At 32.3% G+C, this 22,446-nt stretch overlaps 1 protein-coding gene and 1 long non-coding RNA gene across 3 annotated transcripts in view; one reads left to right on the top strand and one right to left on the bottom strand.

Annotated features, from left to right (window-relative positions):
- The window catches only part of LOC122634318, a 33,347-nt gene that overhangs the window by 5,474 nt on the left and 5,427 nt on the right, over positions 1-22,446 (top strand). The gene's annotated exons all lie outside the window — the stretch shown is intronic.
- LOC122634323 lies at positions 5,168-6,733 on the bottom strand. Its single transcript, XR_006328362.1, has 2 exons — positions 5,640-6,733; positions 5,168-5,246 (listed from the first exon to the last, which is right to left on the bottom strand). It is a non-coding gene; the product is annotated as an uncharacterized LOC122634323 (long non-coding RNA).

Genomic DNA, 22,446 nt, shown 5'->3' with positions numbered 1-22,446 from the left:
TTCTCTTGTGAAAGAAGCAAAAATGAAAATCGAGAAGATTCATTTTCAAGCTTAGCAACAATTGCTGATATTTCCAATTCAATTGTACTATATATATATATATATGTGTGTGTGTGTGTATGTATATATGTATATATAGCAAGATACTTGGAAAATTTGTAATTTAGGTAAAACGCGATCGAGAGTTAAATTGATTGATTTTTCTTTCTGCTGTTAATTTTAAAAATAAAAATGAAAATACAAATTCATAGAAAGAAAAAATAAATTTAAAGATATGAAAAAAATCAATGTGAAAAAATATACGAGTAATATTAAAAATAACATACACGCATAGATATTTTTTGCGATTATATTTTTATACGGAAAAATTGAGGATTTTCACCTGAAAGCAGGCAATACTCTATACTTTGCTGATAATTGCGGTTGCCTGTCAATAATAAACTTTTAAGCCCCTTACGACAGGCAACATCTATAACCTATACGCATAACTATATTGCCTATCGTACAGGAGTTCATAAAAGTTTCTCCTGAAAAACGACCACTCTTAATCGTAATTATCAAGTATGGCGGGTTCTATATCTTCGGGTTTTATACCAGTTTAAAAAAAAAGAATTGATATTTATGATTATAAAATAATTTCAATAAAATTTTTATGATATATCTATTTTAATTCCGATTATTCAAATATTTATTCCCATTTGTACTAATGGTGTTCAAATTTTAAGAATCACATTTTAATGAATATAATATATAATAAAATAATACAATTTGAATATAATGAAAAACATAATATATATTTTATATAATAAAACTTAAAAAATATTAAAAAATAATACAATTTTTCGTACATGATATAATTATTTACGTAAAATCATATTATTTTATTAATTTTATGTGTTTACTAATTAAATTAAAATAATTATGTTTTTTTTCTCGCAATTTTATTCTTCGTTTTCTTCATATTTTTACGCTTATTTTGTTCGCGTTCATCGTCCCGCATGTATCACTTTTATACCTTGAATCCTTCTTCATCTTCTCGACAATTTCACTTTGTCCTTGGGAAATCTAATCTTACGATGGAAATGATCTACCTTTATTTTTCTTTTTTCCTTATTTTTCTTCAACCCTGTCAACAGAGGAACGCCGGATACAGCTTGACGGAGGATAACAAACTGGCTTTTCTTAACGATGGATTCTAATCTTCCGTTAAAACGAAACGTCTAGTATTTTATTCCACATCTTTTCTCTCTTCCTTTTTCAATACAAATACAATAAAATATTTTATAATAAATTTTAACTTTAATTTTTTCTCCGAACTAAATTGTCGTAGACGTGAACTAGAAAACGTTAAGGTAAAACGAAAATGAAGTCGTGACCAATGGAATTCTTTCTCGAGCAGTGACTCGTACTTTTGAGAAATACACGATAGAAACCCACGAACCATGTACACGTATATGTACTATATATAAAATGTATGGAACGAAATGTATGTGTGTATATATATATATATATATATATATATATATATAAAATGTATCGAACGCACCGAAACGGAAATACAAAAGTGTCACTCAATGAAAGTAATGTCCCTATGTGATCGATCGATCGAACATGATTCAAAATCACGAAAATAAGTTCTGTCGAGAGAATGTCGCCTCTGGCAAATTTGTCAACGAAATAAATAACGAAAAGCGCGTGTCGCATAGCATTCGACCGAAAATTCCCACATATAATTTACTCGATTTTACGTTTTTCTTTTTTCTTTTCATTAACCCATTCGATTCAATGATTTTACATATAATAGATTAGTAAGAAATATATGTTCACAGTGGCGACTTTAACGCGAGTCAAATTTCAACGAGAATTCACACGAATTCACAAGTTTTCACATAATTGCCAATCTGTTATTGTCTGTCAGCCGTATTATTGACCTGTTTCCGCGGTTTTTCTTGCTTTCCACAGGTACTTCTTTAACACAGTTTCAATATATATATACCTATAATATCTACAATTTATTTTCAGCGATTATTTATTCTACAGGATTTCATGAAAAAAAAAAAAAAAAGAAAAGAAAAAACTGATACGATAGTCTCGATAATTCGTGAAAAAGAATTTTTTATACAATTTTCTATAATTCAGTAAATTTTATGATCATAATAAAAAGCGTTTCGTTATCGAAGTTCTCGTCTTTACCGACAGGTATATGTAATATATTTGTAACATTAATAATAATAACATATATATATGATATTATAGAATGTAGATAATATTAAATATAGATACATATATATATATATATATATATATATATACATAAATATATACACACACACATAAGGCTTTTCCTTTTAAGATTCCTTGTTCGATTTTAGATTATTACAGTTCAACAAAGTTTAATTTTATTCGCAATAATCGCTAATGTAGCTACGTAGAAGTTGTCGAGATAGTTCGTGTCTGAAACTTTGAGAAGTCGATGCAAAAGTCGAGTTTCTCTTCTCTCTCCGTTGAAGTTTACACATTATATTTATGTACGTGTTCGACAGGAGAGTAAGTAATCGTGGACATGAGCGTTCTCGACAAAATCGAAGCCTTGAGAACCGATAAACGGATCTCCCCTTCGATGCTATAGATATATAGCGTGTTCACGAAAGAATAAAATAGAAAATATATATAAAATAAAATTGAGATGGAACAATTGATCTCGGTTCGTTTTTGATTTATTATTCAGCTTTATGTAAATACATAATTATGAGTAAATTTATTGCAAACATCCTGTGTGTGTGTGTGTGTGTGCATACATACATGTATCTCCATTCGGAAAATCAATTTCGTTAACTAACATTAAAAGCCCCGACCCATGAATACAATTTGCAATCCTTTCGATCTGTTCGAGCACGAACACCGAGGATTAAAATAATCGGCGGGAACATCGAAAAAATCCTTTCGATCCTAGGATTAGTTGGGAAAAACGAAAAAGATAAAGATTAGGATGTGTATAGCGCATATATATATATATATATATATATATATAAAATAAAAAATAAAAAAGAAAAGGTAAATACTCAACGCGTAAACGCTTGGTTCAAGATAAATTCGTTCTCAACAGAAGTCTCACTAGTCAAATCTAATAAGAAGTCGATGTCGATGAGAAGAAGCTGAAAAATCTGAGAAATCTGAGAGTCCTTCGAAATGATGAGTTTTATTGAAAATAAGAGAGAGAGAGAGAGAGAGAGAGAGAGAAAGAAGGAGAGAAAGATAGTGAAAGTTTCTTTCGTTAATTAAAAACGATCATTGCACGTCGGACGATCTAATTTATTTTTTTTTTTTTCTTTTTTTTTTTCATTTTTTTTCTCTAATTTTTTCTTTCCTTTTTCTTGTCTTTTTTTTTTCTTCTTATTTTACATAAAAAATTGTTTAAAGAAACCTTTCCATATATGCACGATGAGTACATTTACGAACGGATGTATGAATATAGTGGTACAAATGGTAAAGCAAACACATTTTCTATTGAAAGACCAAAGTGTGTTTCCTAATTCGAAGCCAAACTGTCCGTATTTCAACGAGTTCCGAGGACAGCTTGCGATGATTTCTATTATCTAAAGTCTCGAGCATTTCCTAACTATGTAATTACATTTTCTTTGGGTTTCAAGTATCGTCGAATTAAAATTAAAACGTCCGACGTAATCCGATTATTCTGATCGTTAAACTAACTTAGCGAATAATTATTATTATCGTCGATTTTAACTCTCTCTCTCTCTCTCTCTCCCTCTCCCTCTCTCTCTATTAATAGAAATCTAAAATACAAAATTTGATACAAAGTTCGAAAAATAATGTAAAAAATAAATTTGATGCAAGAATATGACAAAATAAAATATATATGTAATAATTATATAATTATATATTATATAAAAAGAAACGATAAGTCTGTTATATTGGAAATTATGTTTAACTATGATTCTATTACGAAAGAAACGGAAATATTCAATTAAAATAATTATTAACAAAACCGATTTTATTATAACAATATTATTGCAATATTTAAATAAATAAAGAATAAATTATGCTTGAAAACGGTGCTGGTTTCAAGTTTCTACGACTATCCGTTCCGAAGATGTCGGCTTCGAAAGATTTCCATTCATAATTCGTGTAGTACAGCTGTTCGTAGTAATAGTAGTGGCAGTAGTAGGCCCTCGTAAATTCTTGGAATTTATATAGGTTAGTGTGTCATCGAGCCAATTTGAATGAAATTATATAGGTCAGTGTGTCAACGTAAGTATCTTCAATTTATACGGGAATATCTCCGAAACTAAAAATCGTAGAAACTCGATTCAAACGCTATTTTAAAGGGCAACATTTTCTCTATTTTTTCAATCTATCGTTAATAATTAATTAACAATTTGTTATAAACAATGTTTATAAACAAATTCTTACGAAATAAATTCATCTTATTTTATCGATCAAACATTCAGATTCCGATTGATTTACAAAATTACGTAAATTAATAAACTATAAACAAATCACTTTTTTATTAAACAAACAATTTTTTTGATATTATTATTAGCAACATTTTCCATTTACTTCGAAACTAAAGGTCATAGAAACTTGAATCAAACGCTATTTTAATCGGCAGAATTTCCTCTATTTTTTTTAAATACATTGTTAATAATTAATTAACAATTTGTTATAAACAATGTTTATAAACAAATTCTTACGAAATAAATTCATCTTACTCTTTCAATCGAACATTCAGATTCCGATTAATTCATAAATTTACGTAAATTAATAAACTATAAACAAATCACTTTTTTTATCGAACAAACAATTTTTCTTATATCATAGCCACATCTTCCATTTACATGGAAATATCTTCGAAACTAAAAGTCCGATTGCAAAAAATTTATTACTGTCATATTATGGCCCTTCCCTTATCATACTTACGACCTTTTTTAACTTTTTCTCCGTATCTCAAAAAAAAAATAAAAAATGGAGATATTCAACACGATTTAAGTTATTTTACCCGGCATTGTATATTAACACTCGTATCCTATCCAAACAACCGAAACGCGAGCTTATTACGTAAATTAATATCTACACTAATAATAAATGTCATATTATGATACTATAGACTTATTTATGATAGATATGGATAAGTAAATATACGCTCGTGTTCATTTCATTATCATTTAATGATCTGTGTTATTATTTGTAACAACAAAACGTTGATCATTTAATGATCTCGTTATTATCTGTAACAACAGAACTGTATTGGACTGATATATGTCGAATATAAAAAACAATATATCGCACGTAAAAGATAATACACGCAACATCCTATAACATTTTTTTCTAACTCGAACAAAAAAAAAAAAAGAGAAAAAAGATATGGTTTTCTTTAGATGAGTCAAAAGTATTTAAGTGATTTCAAAAAATCAATTACTCTTTTTTCAGTCTTTTTAGACTAATTTCTTTGAGATCGTTCAATCGACAAAGCAAGGCTTGTAACGTTTAAACCTGAAAATAAGATGAAGGATTGGTCCAAAGAGTTTCGAAAAAGAGTAATCGATTTTCAAAAATAATATAGGAGCTTTTGTCTCATCCTGTATAGAAATACTCGAAAATGCTACGTCGTAGGTATATACGTTAACGCATGAACGATGAAAATACGTGTATATAGTGACGATGATTGTCTCTTATGGAGCAAATAGCAATTCAAGATCCATCCTTGTTGTAGCTCGGGACACTCGAGCTAAAGCTTGTTGTATCTTTGATCAGAAACACGCCACTCGACGTAGACCATCATCCACTGGGTGATACCTGTAAGCGAAGTGCGAATTAACGTTCGAAAGAGAACGTTGGTATAGTACGTATGTCTCTTTCTCTACGTGTGTGCGTATATGTATTAACGATAAGCTTTTTCGCGAGAAATTTCATTTATCTCACCCTTGGGAGCACTCTTAGCAAACACGTTTAGCCGAGTAAACTTTCTTTACTACGGTTTTATTACCACGTTACTCCCTGTCTCTTTCTCTCTCTTCGTTTCTGATGGTATACCGAAATAATGTACTTGTTATATTGACTTTTTTATACTTATGTTTTATTTCATATAAAACATTGTATGCGTGTCCTAAAATCACAATCTTTTCTTTTTCAACAAACTAAAAACGTCCTCTAACATTCCGAAGTGGTCGGAGCAAGTGGTCGTATTTTAAAATCATCGAGACGAAGGATTCTTTTGTTATATATACATATATATGTGTGTGTTTGTGTCTATATATGTTTTTTCCTCTCAAAGAAAAAGTATATTTATCTCCTGCCAGACGACACGAGACCGCTCTCGGCTTTACACGCTTGTCAACGAGCAACAGAATATGACGGGACCGTTGTTGCATTGGTGAAAAGTCGTGAGAAGGGAGTGGCCAATAAAAAAAAAAAAAAGAAGAAAAAGTTGTTGCTTGGCAGGTAGAAACGTTCGTTAAAATAATATTCTGTATTCTTATTAAGAAAATTATTCATTGAAATAATACGAAACACTCGGAGCGTTATTTTGAGGATAAGCTAAACGAGAAAAAAGAAATGAAACTAAAAAGTGAAGAAACAAAAAGAAACAGAAAGAAAAGAAAAGATTTCCGTAAACTTGTTTGCAATTTAATCTTCCCTTCGAGTTTTGTACGTGAGCACCCTACGTCTCTCTGTGTGTATTTGTATGTGTGTGTGTGAGAGAGAGAGAGAGAGAGAGAGAGAGACAAAGCTTGAATTTTCTGTTCGTATTAACAATCCGCGAGTTAGAACTTCCGTCAGAGTTCATACGTATTAATGGGTTGACTTAACTGGAGCTCGAGATTAGTAGGATGTGATAGAGCTAATACGAGAATCCAGGGACAGTAAGAACGACATGATGAGAGAAAGAGAAAGAGAAAGAGAAAGAGAGAGAAAGAGATATATAGATAGGTAGGTAGGTAAATAGATAGATAAATAAATGAACTATTGAACTTATTTCCACACATGAAATTCACTTATCTCTAGAGAACCGTGGATTCTGAAATGGAAAGATATGAAAATTGAATTAAGACAAAGATAATAAATGATGCTCCTCTTCAATCTTGTATAAAACGAATATATCGATATTAATGATAAATGAGGTAAAAAGAGAGTGAGAGTTAAAGTAACCCAAGGGAAAAATGTAGAAAACATTCAATTTATCATTTATATATATATATATATGTATATTTTTTTTTTGTATGAAATAATTAGAAAAATACATTAAATATATGTAAATTAAATTATAAATGAAGCAGATATATATATATATATATATATATAGACATTTTATATGATATAATCATAAAAATATATACAAAATATGAAAAATGTAAGTTTCTTGAAAATTTTTCTAGAATTTCATCTACGTGATCTCATGCACAATTCACACGGACAGAAATCGGACAAAGAGAACAGGGTAGTAAAAGCGAGCAAAATCCAAGAGACATAGCATAGGATATTAGTCTTATGGATGTGATATTTGCATAATACTCATGCATTACGTTAATACGAGTCCTGCGCGTTCGTAGCATGAGACAGATATATGTATATTCGAGGACCGCTACATGATTTATATAAACGCAGAGATGGATGTGTACATACGTACGAATGCACGATCTTGTTTCCACATTCTGAAATTTCTAAACGATGTGAAACTCTAATTACTTGTCCTCTGTCTCTGTCACTCTCTCCCTCTGTCTCTCTATTGCATAATTTGGACAATTCATGATTCGAATACATTACAAATCAATTCGAAGCAAATAAAGGCCCTTTAAGCCGTTCATTTGTTCCTATTAATTGCAGGAAAACTATAGTAGATAATATTTTCTAACTGTCAAATACTTATTTGTTAAATTATAGACGCTGGGGTGGAGCAGATAAAATTGTTCGAAGCTTGAATCCGTTACAAGCAGACATTAAATTCTATCTCTTCGCATTTATATGCAAATATCTGTATAAATTATATGCAAATCTATACATTATAAACAATTGGCATACGTTAATAAAATATGTAAATGGTATTAGATCTATATCATACTTCATCGATCATTATATATCGCGAATATATTTTTAATAGAAAATATATAAAATAAAAATATATAAGCGAGTCTTTCCATATAATATTTATAAAGTATCTAGATAAAGATAATACGACGCTTGTTAATTTAACTTTACAAGTTAACTTTAAAATCTGGGTGTATTATACTCTTGATCTGACTGATCAAAAAGTTCACCGCAACTTCGTTATTAGAAATGAAAGGATTAAGTTAATTCTGTATAACTTTGTGATTAAAAGAAAGAAAAAAAAAAAAAAAAAAAAAGAAAAAAAAAGGATTGATAAAAGGGTATATAGAATCACGAGATAAAAAGAAGTGAAATAATGAAATTAAAAGAGTTCATTGATTGCACACATATCTCATGGAGAGTTTATATCAAATGAAAACTATACGATTTACATACGCGCGCGCGTGTGTGTGTGTGTGTGTATAGATATATATATATATACATGTATATATACAATGTAGCAATGTTTGCAAGCGACGAATCACGATTCATATGCGAATCATACGCTCTCATGGCAAACTTTCAAGCGTGATCTCGTTAACGGTGTTCTTCTTTCTCTTTCTCTCTTTTTCTTTTTTTCTTTTTACTATAGAAACTAAACACAAGCGGTCATATTACGCGTTTGGAGCTACATGATTCCACTCACCAAGCTTTTCTTTTGATATTTTTCAAATTTTTCATTTTTGTAAATTTTTTTTTCTTTTTTTTTTTTTTTCTTTCTTTTATTTACTCTTACATAACGAACTCCGAACGAGAAAACAATTGCAACATTCGAAAAATATAACTGGTGAAAATATAATCTCACTGTGGGACGAGATCGTGGTTGATAACGTTTAATGGAACGCCATAATATTTGATGATGCGGTGTTAATTGAAATTTTTCATATGAACAAACGATTGAATTTCCTATACGTTTTTGCTTCAATAAGAAACGAGATATAATCATTTTTGCAGAAATTGTACGAATATCATATATTATAATTATGTATTAAATGTTTAATGTTGAATAATATTTGAAGAAAATTCCTGATTAAATTATTATTTTTTCATTGACTTTATCATTTATTCGATAATGCTCAGTTACAATTTATAAGAATTTATTTCAATTATTCAAAGATAAATAATAAAAGACTAATAAAATTCTTTCTCGCAGCATTATCGCGCGTACAGATATACATCGAATGTAAAGTTATGAATTAGCGTAAACGTTATTTAAAAATTTCGTCCACGGTTTTTGTTGTTACGAACTATGAGAAAGATAGCGAGATGGAGAAATACTTTCTCGTCCCGTTTTACGATCACCACGAGAATAGCTTAATTTCGTGCTCCGACTTTTACGGTCGCGGCTCTTTCAATATACCTGAAATTGAGCGGTTGGCTCTCTTTTATTTCTTTTCTCTTTGTATCTCTTTGTTCCTCACACACTCTCTCTCTCTCTCTCTTTCTCTCTCTTTCTTTCTAAAAAAAATTTGCGTTACACGCATACCTCATAATAAAGTTGCTAGTGCTTCGTATATGTACGTAACCATGCACATTTTTTCTTGTAGAAAAAATAAATAACGAGAAATAAAAGGCAAATAAACTAACAAATTTTCATACCCAAGTAGATATGAAAATATTAAGTTTGATATATATGTATAAAGAATTTCTTTATTGTCCGATATAATATTAATATTAACGATATGATATAATTATTTATTGATTACTCTGTATTTCAACAAATGCTAAGTGTAGTGCCTGAAAATAGGCAACACTCCACTCACGTTTGTAAGTACGACTGCAAATGGCATTATCTGTAGAATGACATTTTCGAAGCCCCTAATGTCAGGCAACATGTATTACATAAAATATGAATATTTTATCTATCATAGGGGCTCGTAAAAATTTCTTTTTACTCTCGACACATTTGCATTGGCAATTTACAACGATGTACATTTTGTGTTGTATATCTGTCAAGCGTAAATAACATGTTCATTAATATCCGTAGTAGTAATTATAAAACTCTGTCTCTAAATGTATTTTTCATTACTCGTAATTAACTTCGAAGTATCAATTTTACTCGTAATATTGTTTCCAACGTCAAAAATGTATTTACACATATATATATATATGTGTGTGTGTGTGTGTATATATGAAAAGAACAAGAAAACTCGTTTCGATTGTTTTTCACTTAAAAAAAAAATAAAGAAAAGAGGAAATATTGGAACGAATGAAATATAAATTGACTACGATCAGTAATTCGTAATTAATCGATTATTATCCGAGTCCGTGATGTTTGAAATGGCATGAACCACTCCAAGAGGATCGTAGAGATATATAAACGGGTGCGTTATCTAGACACAGACATACGGATACGTATTTGGCCAAGTGGCAATCGATACCTCGACGAGAATTTGCGAAGCTTTGACACAATCTTCCTATCAATGTTCCCCCACTGGATAACGCCAGCAAGAGAAAGAGAGAGAGAGTGTGTGTGTATGTGTCTGTGCGTTCTCTATGCGAATAAACACAAGGATAGGCCGCAGTCTATATTGTGCGACAAATTTCGATGTCCACCCCTTTCTATTCTACTCCGATAGTATCCGAACCTCGCCGTATGTAATATAAATTTGCTCGGCGATGCGAAAGACATGAGGCTGCGTCTTGCATTTCTTTCACAAGAGAATGTTAAGCGAAAGAAAAGATAAAAAAGAAAATATTGATAAAGAGTGCACAACGAAAAGAAAAAAAAAAAAAAAAAAAAAGAAAAGAAGGAAAAAAGAAAGGAAGAAAATCTAACGCGAAGTTCGAAAAGAAGTTCAAAGAAAAAGAAAATAAATATGAAAAAGAAAACGTAAAATAGTACATTTCCTTCGCACGATCGATAATAAATTTTGTAATATACGCATTGCCTCTCGAATAGAATCTTTCCAATTTCCCAAAATGAATGAATAATCGAAACGCTTCGAAGATTCGTGAGAGCGAGCTCGTCGCAATGGCAAATAACGATTTCGTAATTCCCGCGTTTCGTTCGATGCTTCGATGCATTCGTGATTTCGATGTCCCCAATTGCCAAATGATTTGATAACGAGGCGGTTGAATACACGTTTAAGAGGGAAATAAGTGTGTGAAATTGATTAATTCTCTCTCTCTCTCTCTCTCTCTCTCTCTCTTTCTCTCTTTCCTATCTATTCACACATATTAATCACACTAAATACATCATTTATTTACTTCGGATATTATAGTATGTAGGTCGAAGGCCGGTTGCATTTAAAAAAAGAAAAAAAGAGGGAAATAAAAGAAGAAGATAATTTTTCACGATAAAACAAAACGTAGATCTATATCTAATGCATCCATTTTTGAACATCATTTGACTTTTATATGAAATATTCGTAACTACCGGTAATTTATTCGATGATATATTTTCTTGAATCGATTCAGACAAAAGAGACTATTCTATACATATGTGTGTACTCGAATACGCATTCAAATACACATACACACATATATACTATTGACGATTACCCGGTTTAAAGGTAGCGCATAGAGAAACGTAGGCGAGAATACACGCCTATTCGTTTCAACCCAAAGGTTCATGGTATTCAGAGAACGTTTCTGCTTTTCAGAGAACTGTAAAGGTTCTCTCTCTCTCCCTCCTTCTTTCTCTCACTTTCCCTCTCTCTCTCTCTCTCTCTCTCTTAGTGAGATCAGATGCAAAGTACATAGATCCCGATCGCATTGAAAGCTCAGTGGGATAGATAAAAAAAACTGACCGACTATACATATATTCTGTGACAATGTATTTTCCAGTTAGAGTAAAAAAGAAAGGACGTAGAAACACACACACACATACACACACACATATATATATATATAAATTGAGAAAGAAAATATACAGGATAGGAAAATGGAGTCGATTTTTCTTCCCGTCGATTTTATTTTCTTTTTTTATTTTTCCTTTTCCTTCTATCCTTTTTCTCCTCTCTTTCCATTTTATACCCCCATTTTGAAAAACGTATCGACTAGAAGAAGACATGGATTCTTATCGATAGGATACCCGTTGGAAAATCGATATCCGTCCGATTAATTTTAAAGAGACTCGACGATGCTCCTTTCTATCTCTCTTTCTCTCTTATCATTTACACAGTCACATATACACAGACACTAAAGACAAGAGAATGTCTATCGAAAATTTTTCACCGTAAGTATTAGATTAGAAACTTTTCGGTAAAGATCCTCTTTCGTGTTGATTAAAGAAATCACTTATCGAAAGATATAAAATAGAAGTAGAAAGAGTAAAGACAAATTCGATTTTGATTCCTCGTGAAAAATCACTTGAGAATCTATGTGAATTGATAGGAACCAATATACGAGGTGTCCGAGAATTATTGTTAAAAATACAAATTAATCGATATAAAAGAAACGAAATAAAATAAAACTATATAATAAACTCAATAATAAAAGGACGCTAAACAAGTAAATAAATTTATTATTAATATCTATTGAATTTGTTACTGACTTAAATACACGTACTTATCTACTCTCTATGAAAGAACAATTTTCATTATCTTCTGACACGTCTACATAAGTTTATTATCGATCTTTATCCATTCGTCAATTAAATAAATATAGTTGTTGTAATTTTAAGACATCTTATATGGAACTATAGTCTTCGTTATAGAAGAAAATACAGCGATGATGTAGTAACTGATCGAGCTGGGCTACTATATATCGACTATCATTGCATTTTACGTGATCGCCACTTTAATCGAACGCGCAGAACCCCTGTCGTTGAGGTGGCAAAATCGGTAAACAGAAAAACGACGTCAACTTTGCGTTGCGAGGCAGGTGCCAGTCATGGGAGAGAAAGATATATATATATATATATATGTGTGTATATATATGTGTGTATATATATATGTGTATGTATGTATGTATGCATACATGTATAAAGGGATCGAAAGTATATGTGTCTGTACATGTATATATATAAATATATATATATGTGTGTGTGTGTGTACATAAGAGAGAGAGAGAGAAAGAGAGTCTCTTGCTAGGGTGAATAGACACATTTTCCGCTACTTAACGGATTTCATGCTCGGCTATCGTCAAAGGAACGTGACGTCCTTGCTCCAATCAGCGTCGACTATTAATAGTCTTTGCGACTTAGTATTTTTCAAATTTTCTTAGAATAAACTATGTATATGACGTGTGTGTATGGATAAAGATAAAGAGAAATAGAAAGAAATCTCCGGATAAGTTTGAAAAGTAAAAAAAAAGCGAATGAATTTTTATCAATGAATTCTTTCTAAAAGTTGGCTATGTCGTCGTGTGTAATCGTTGTAGATATTGATCGATTGCAAACGAAGACGCTTTTGTATATATTTTTATATGTATAAAACAAAGATAAATCTCGTCGCTCTCTTTTCTCCTTCCCCTCGCCTCTATCATCTTCTTGCTCTTTATTATTAACGCTAGAACCTGATAGATCCTTTAAATCGATTTGAAAAGACGAACTTATCTGAAGCTTTCCTTACTTTCAATCCTTAGAGACTCAACGTTGAAAAGAGCTATGGATAATATATGTATATATATATATATAAAATAGAAATAAGTAGGTAGATATATAATATTATGTACGTACATATGATCGACGATCTCTCACCGAAAACCCGTCTAATATACTCTCCTGAGATCCTGTATCACGAAAATAAGAACGAAAAAAATAAGAAGCTATTTTCTTCGTCGTCGTCATCGTCATCGTTGGACTTTGGGCGATTATGGTTACTTCAATGAAAAATCGAATTTAAAGTAGAAAAGGATTTAATTAATGGGATGGTCATTCCCTCGACGAAGGAAACTACTTCGAGGTAAAGGCATCGTCGAAAGGCTTCCCTGAAAAGAATAATGGAAAATTAAATTAGTGGCTAACGATACACTGTGAGAACTTCGCTAATGATCTTTTTCGAACCTTCTACTTCTACTTATATTATCTTTTTTTCTCTCTTTTTTTGATCTCGACACTTCTCTATCTTTATTTAGCAATAATTCAGTAAAAAAGAAGAGAGAGAGAGAGAGGAAGAGAGTGAGTGAAGACTCATTAAAAAACGATCAAACTGATAATCCATGATTTCTAATCGAATTTCTCATCGTTTGCAGGTTTTGTGAAAAAGAAGAAATATATCACGAAGGTTCTTGTCCAACATTTTCGAACGAAGAAATTTACGTACATACATGCCGAAACGATTTTTTACATGGCAACATCCCATTTCGAAAATGCGCCCTTCGCGGCTTAACACGCGAGAAAAAAATGTTAAAGAGAAAAACAAATCTATCTTTATCCATTTATCTTTCTATATATATATATATATATCTATTTATATAAATATGCATGTATGCATGCGTTCGTATGCTCGTGGTGATATGCCAAAGAAAGATTCTTTTTTTTTTAAAGCTTTTGCATCGAATTCTTTTGCTTGGTAGCCTGTACTTAACAATTAATGATTGTTATTATCAACAAAATCTAATTACAAACAAAACTTTTTCTTTTTATTCCTTTTTTTTTTCTTTTAATCGCTTATTACATTCATGCTTATGCGAAGTATCCTGCTTTTTTCTCAAAGAATAATTTCGTAGACACACATATTTTTAGATATCATTGTTTAGACAATTTAAAAAAAAGTAGTAAAAACAAAAATAATATTTAACAAGTGAAAAAGAAATAAATAAGGAGCAAAACTATTCCTCGGCACGGAGCAACGTCCTACATGTGTGTATGTGCGCGTGTATGTGTGTGTGTATGTGCGTGTGTGTATGTGCGTGTGATCCAGATCCATTAGATCTTATCACCCCCGATTTTGGCCGAATTCGATGAAATGGTAAGCAATTCGAATATTAAATATCGTCGAGAGGAACACGATCGGGTCTACGAAAATGTAAGACATATTTCCCATAGAAATAGATCCTCCAAATCTAAGGTTCACTATGCTCCTCACTTAACTAACGATCGATCGATCGATTCGAAGCTAAACCGACCTCCACGAATAGCTCACTTCCGTTGTCAACCGTCAGGAATAGCAGCACTCTCTCTCTCTCTCTCTCTCTTCCTCTTTCTCTCTCTCTCTCTCTCTCTCTCTCTCTCTCTCTCTCTCTCTCTCTCTCTCTCTCTCTCTCTCTCTCTATCTCATATGAATTTCTCGGTGTCGTTCTAGTCGTCGATCGAAGTGTAAACTCAATGATTAGTAATAATATTATATCTATATATGTGTGTACTAGATTATAAAATGATAAATATAAATTTGTTAAGACTTGGAAGTAACTCAGTCAGAATTAATAAAAAATTTCTTACACGTATCTTAAATACTATTCCTATATAAGATATAACAAATTAACGCGCATATTGTTTTACTTTCTCATTAGAGAATCTATATTAAGTTTTTCATATAACTTTAGGAACATTTATTAACAAAGTTACTAACATTATATAATACACGGCTTAGAAACGATTAATTTACGAGTAAACATAAACTCGCTAAAACTTGTGAGTTCTCCCGTTAGTTCTTTTACGATTAATAATTGTAATTTATATACACATATATATAAATATATATTATAACATGTATGGGGCGTGTAGATATCCACCTATACACACACGCAAATACGTATTCCGGAAGGAAGACGAAGCGTAATTTACCTTGGCACGATAAACTATCACAAGCATAATGTAGTTTACGACTGAGCCTTCGCTACACTGACTCCTTCTACTTGAAATAATAATTAGCGCGGGAGACGTACGAGCGACGGAAATTAGCTACCCCCTCTACTCTCGTCGTCCTTTACCTGTTACAAAGGAAAAAAGGTGAACGTTATAAAATCAAAGAAAAAGAAGAAAAAAGGGAAAGAGGAAAAAGGGAAAAGAGAGAGAGAAAGAGAAAGAAAGAAACGATGAGTGGTTTTAATCGATTATTTTAATCCTTGTCAGACGTTCCACCAAAATGGCTGAACTTTGACCTCGCTATCTCTCTCTCTCTCTCTCTCTCTCTCTCTCTCTCTCTCTCTCTCTCTCTCTCTCTCTCTCTCTTTCTCTCTCTTCCTTCTCCACCCGTTGTTTTCTCTAGAGAAAGAAGAAACAATCGATCCCGAGAGTAATTCGAAAGAACAATACCGTATAAAAGAGTCATTATGACTCGTCACATAAGAAGACGTTAAAGTCCCGGTAATGTCCGATAATGCCTTCTTCCAAGCCACGTCAATACGAACGTTGCTTCAGTTTAATGAGATCGAAAGCTACCTGCTAACTGGATTTCCTGATAATTGTGTTGCCTCCATTACCTGTAACGAATGGGTACACGCCGATCGATCGACTTTAGTCGCTGGAGGTATATCCATACTTCCCCTCCCCGTACCTACCTCTGCCCCTTTCGGAGACTACGTAGTAGTAAGCGGGAGAGAGAAAAGGAGAAAGAGAGAGCGAGAGAGGGATTAGTTGTTTGTGGTTAGATAAATGTTAGGAAACGATGGCGATGAGATTAAAAGAAAAAAGGACCAAAAAATGTCATTTAAAAAACGGAAGAAATCAAATCAAATGAAATCAAATAAAAAAAGATGGAAGAAGAGAGGAAGAAAAATTTTTTAAACGAATTTTTATTTACTCTCTCTCTCTCTCTCTCTCTCTCTCTCTCTCTCTCTCTCTCTCTCTCTTGTTCTTCCTTTCTATTCTCTCTCCGTAAAGTAGAATAGTTTCTACTGTCGTGTAGAATTTAGCTGATAATTTACACGAGGCTTCAGGGTTTATCGTGCCAAGGAACTTCCTCCGGAAGTCACGTTTTCCTTCTACAGGGTGTAACAAAGATGGCCGACTATATTCCCAACCTGTCTTACCGTAATGAAAGAATTTAAGAAAAAAGAAAAGAAAGAAAAAAAAAAGAAAAAATGTCCAGTAACAATCGTCTTTTCGATGGTTTCCAGTTAGTCGTAACGATAAATTCAATCGTGTTGAAATAATGATCACGACGACAATGCTACATTGTTCGATGTGATTCGATATGGTTATCATCGCTCGGAGAACACGTTTGCAATAAACTTTAACCGAAAGGATCGACGTCACCATACAGGTTTTAATGAGTAAAATCGATCCTGATATAGTCGATCCACTATTTTTGTTACACACCCTATAGACATATACGTAGGTATATAGGTATCTATCTGCATACGAGATGATCATGCTCTAGTACGACACGACAAACTTATTTATTAGCGAATAATCTAGATGGAAGTAACTAACTATGATATCGTAAAGGGATAATCGTTGGATTAGCTTGTTGAAACGCAATAACGCGTTAATTAATATTTTAATATTGTCTTATAATTATATTCAATCTAGTCGGATTAATACGATCGATAGGTGTCACACGTGTAGTTAATAAATTATGTAGGTATACGATGTAAATCACCCTACGTGTATGTACGTTTGTTCGCAAATTGCTTTAAAGGGGAACAAAAAAGAAAAGAAAAAATGGCGAGAATCAACGTAAAGAACTAATTAAATCGGCGTCCAAAAATCAACGATCGAATGATCGTTTAAATTCGCTTAAAATCGAATACTCTATATAAAGTATTATATGAGCTCTCTCAAACGAAAGTCAAACGATATTTCATCTCTCTTTCCCGTTACAGTTGACGTTGGTGTTCGTCCATACGATAGCGAATACCGTATTTTAATTAGTGTCGCTTTAGAAATACGCCAAGCTTGATATCCCGCATACGCTAGTTTGTGAAAGTTAGTCTACGGAGATAACTAATACGGATAATTGAATCGCGCGAAAACAGTATCTCTAATTAAAGGCTTCCCGTGATGTGTGTTCAACCGGTATCTATCTACTGTTATTATTTTTATTGGCGATGATAGCGATGTTGTTTTTATCCTTATTGTCATTCTCGTTCTCATCTGACACCGTTACTTCGAGATATACACAAGGGGCCTCTCTATTCGACTTCGAACTTCGATGCGAAAGAGATTTGATAAAAAGAATAGAAAACGAAGAAACATATATTTCGATCGACGATGACGACAGAAGAAAAATATCGATTCGGATTGATCTTAATATCGAATGCATATAAATTAATCGATCGATTAATTAATCAATAGGTAAAACTGAATTGTTAGATAACAATCGAAGAAAATTGTTTAAATATTCGAACCGATCGATGTTCTATCGGTTACGTCAGCCGACCGTGAAATCCTCTCGACGTTTTATAGGTTTTCTCTTCCATTTCTCTGCGTCCCTTCCCTGTGTACTCTATCCCTGTATACTCCCCCAAAAAATATATGCTCTCTTCCGTGGGATATGCATAAAACGATTCCAAGCTTAGACGCAGGAGAAAAATCTTCAAGAATCGTGACATTTTCCCATCACCGTTCAACGTCGTTCAAGCTTATCCTTTTCCCTTTGTTTCCTCCTTTTCCTTCTTAAAACCTTATCCTCCCATCTCCTATTTTACTCCTTCTCCTATCCCCTCCCGATGGAAGCAAACCCACCACCTTCTCGTGGTTTCCATCGAGCAATGATACTCGAACGATGCTGAAAAGGAAAGAGAAAAAGAAAAAAAATAAGAAAAAGGCAAAAATGAAAATGAATATGTGAATGAAAATGGAAAGAAAAGAGAGAAAGAAAATGACCTTTTCCTGTGTGATACTTAAGAAAATCGTTTGAAATTTTCTACGTCCGTGGATATCGTCGTCTTCGTCGTCCTCGTTGTCGTTTTTGTCGTCCTCGTTCTCGACGTTCTCGTTCTCGTCGTCGTCTTCGTCGCAAAAGGGAGAGATTAAACGAACGAATGCACGTTGATCCTTTTTCTCCAACGAAAAGAGTATCATTGGCGAAGAGTGGGTAATCCAAAGTCCACTGATTCTCCTCGATAGAAACGTTATTCCTATCTTTTAAAAAGCTCTACCCACCCTCCCTCCCCCCATTGACTATGCTTCTACGTCGAGGATTATAGATAAATAAATAAATAAATAAATAAACTATATTTTCTTTTGTCAGAGAGATAGAGAGAAATTAAGAAAAAAAAAAAAAAACAAGAAAAAAGAAAAAAGGAAAAAACCGAAAAGAAAAAAAAAAGTAGGATCCTTTGCAGCGGCAAAAATCATGCCGTTCGATTTTCGGCGTTACTATTGAAGACTCTCTTATATCGATCCGCCATATATACGGCACCGTAAGTGCCATCTTCTGACCGTGACACGCACTATCATCATCGCGAAATTCTTCAATGAACGACGAATTTGGCGGTAAATTTACAATACTTATGAGCGTACGAGCTTGGATTTCAATGAATCTGCAATATGAATGACCCGATCGATACCATTCATGATCTTTTTGTCGTTCAATCGACGAGATTTCGTTCGGGGCATACATTCGAAATGGGATCAAAATCAATTGCGATATCAAACGAATCTTTCAAAACTTTCTTTATAATATTCAACATATTATATGAAATGCGTATGAAAAGCTAAGAAAAAAGAAAATGAAGAAAGTTTCTACGGTAATACTTTTTAATTCGTGCGAACGAAGATTACTTTCGAATCAAATATGCTTCTCTTTGAATGTATTAACACGCATACGTGCGTATGCACGTAAACGTAGGTATATGTAAGTGCAATAAGTGGAAAAGATGATGGTGGGTCAGGCGTACATTAACGATCAACTCTCTAGCACGTGCAAACGCGCGGTAAATAGCGCGCGATGGGAATAATCGACCCGATACAAATTCGTTTCGAGTTGATCAGTTTTGGCGCGTTGAGAGTACGTACATATGTATGTACGTATGTAATACATATCCAGCGATCGTATGTAATAAAATAATCAATGTCGATGTTAACGACAAAGAAACGAGCCAAATGAAACGACGAACGAACGAACAATAAGTTACAACACGACAAGAGAAACCTTTCAAAAGATACTTTCTCTATTATTGCGTTTCTATTTTGTATCTTTTTCTTTTTCTTTTTTATTCCTTAATCTTTTTCCAAGCTTTTAACTTTCTCACAAATGAGAAACAGGCGCTCGTAATTATATATCGTTTCTAATTAATACTTTATATAAGCTTTCATTCTCTGTGCAGTTTCAAATTATCTTCTCAAAGTATAACGAAATCAAAAAATAATAATAATAATAATAATAATAATATGATATCATTTGCGATCGTATTTTTCCATTATTATATTACTTTTTCCTTCTACGAGAAAATGTAATGAGAAGCAACTGAAGTGAATATACTATGTATACTCCGGTATATACATATATATATATAGGGCATATCATAATATTCCAACGTATTATGAATAGAAAAATATAAAAACTTTCTTATATTAACTTTTGTCACGTCCGACATTGTTTCCGAGATGAATCTAATTTTGTTGTTTTGCCAGTGTTCATGAAAATTGCACAAATAAGTTATTCCAAGTTTTAATACAAATCTCAAATCGCGGTCTTCCGATCTTTTCTTTTTAAAAATAACAAGTATTAATCAAATTTTTTAATCATTTTTTTTTGTGTGTATATATATATATTTCGTTTCAACGAAATAATTTTTTTAATACTAAAATATACCCTGTATGTACCTACATGTATATATATATATATATATATATATATATATGTTTATTTATTTAAAACGAAATTTCACAATACATTCTCGTGTTTGTGCGTGAACCTAACGTCAACCGCTGCTACCTTTGATCTTCCGAAAGGAATATCGATGGCCGACTACACTTTGCATAACCACGAAGAAACAGATTCAAAGACTTTTCCACCTTTATCGTGGCTTTGTTCGAGGCAATTTATTTAAAGCGTATGGGGGAAAAGAATGGAACTTTTTCTGGTCGTTTGATATTATTATGGAGAGCCAATAGGAAAACTTTTTATAATAAAGAGACTTTCGTCGAATTCAATAAATATGCCCAGTGGATCAGTCATTTATTTGTTAAATCTAAGATTAACTAGATCAGACGAAACAACAATCGAGGTAATATTTGCATAAAAGATCTTCCTAAAAATCGAATAATAATAAAAAAGAAATAAACAAATAAAAGGAAAAAGAAACGAAAATCATAATTATAGAAATGGAAGGACTCACCAAGATTGTCGTATGCTGAAACTCCAGAAACAATTATTCTAGTAAAAGCAAACCAAATTCAAAGGGTTGTTTTTTTAGGATCCCAAACAAATTAGATAAATTCTAAGTTGTACCATACTTGGGAAATATACACAGAAGACTGCACATAAACTAACAAACGAGTTGGGTTCTTACGACTAGCGAACCGATACGACCCACCTTCTCCGACGTTCCAATATCTAAGATCTATGAACTCAACTGTAAAGCTACTGTTACGTTGTGATAGTATCGAGTAAAGCTACTCTGTCGAAGAAGCCTCACAATTACGCGCCCGTCCATAGACACACATACACACACATAAGTTCCCACATCACTTGCCGATCTTTAAAGAGACAAAAATCTTAAGATCACAAAGTATCCGTGAGAAACAAAAAGAAACCCATTTTGTTCGATCAATAATGTCATTTTCCCGTGAAACGTTACAAAGTAAATTACTCTAGGAAATCCCTCATGCTCGTCTTTTCCAAGGAATCCTAACAAAAATCTTTACGCTGATGAAAAGGAATGGATGTGAACGGTGACGTAGGATTTTTCATTTTACCCATGAGATACGTACGTTGGATAACTGAAAAAATTTCGTCGGTCCTTTCTTTTTTTCTTATTTTTTTAATACGACAGTAATATATTCCATAAAAAGAGTGACAAAAGATAAACGCATAGGGTGTCCTATCCACTCGAAAAAAAACATATCGGATTACAAAATCTTTTTCGGAGTGTTCAGTATATGTGTTACACGTACAGGTAAAAATGATACCTTCACTCTGGTAATACTCTTTTGATCAGTGATATGTTTTTTCAAATATAAAATACTTGAAATATTTACCTTCTATACGTCCCCATGATTTTTATATTATTTTAAATGATATAAAAAGTTATGATATAAAAAATTAAGAAAAATGAAATGTAATATAAAGAACGAGATAAGAACCTTATAGTTCCAAGTTTAGTGGAAACGTTATTCTCCGTATAAATAACATATATAGATATATTCCATCGCATTAAATTCAGTTCTCTGCTTCAACTGAAATTAATCGTAAGTACATGAACTGGAATAGTATGTTTGCTATTAAAGTAAAACAATGTTGGATGGAATGTTGGATGTTTCAAACGAATTTCATTGATTCGAATAAACGCAATTTCAGTTATTTGATTTTATTGATGTTTACAATTCGATATATATATATATAT

The sequence above is a fragment of the Vespula pensylvanica genome, chromosome 14 (assembly GCF_014466175.1).
Source record: "Vespula pensylvanica isolate Volc-1 chromosome 14, ASM1446617v1, whole genome shotgun sequence".
Taxonomy (NCBI): Eukaryota; Metazoa; Arthropoda; class Insecta; order Hymenoptera; family Vespidae; genus Vespula; species Vespula pensylvanica.
The sequence above is the reverse complement of the archived record's forward strand: the minus strand, read 5'-3'. Positions and strand labels throughout refer to the sequence as shown.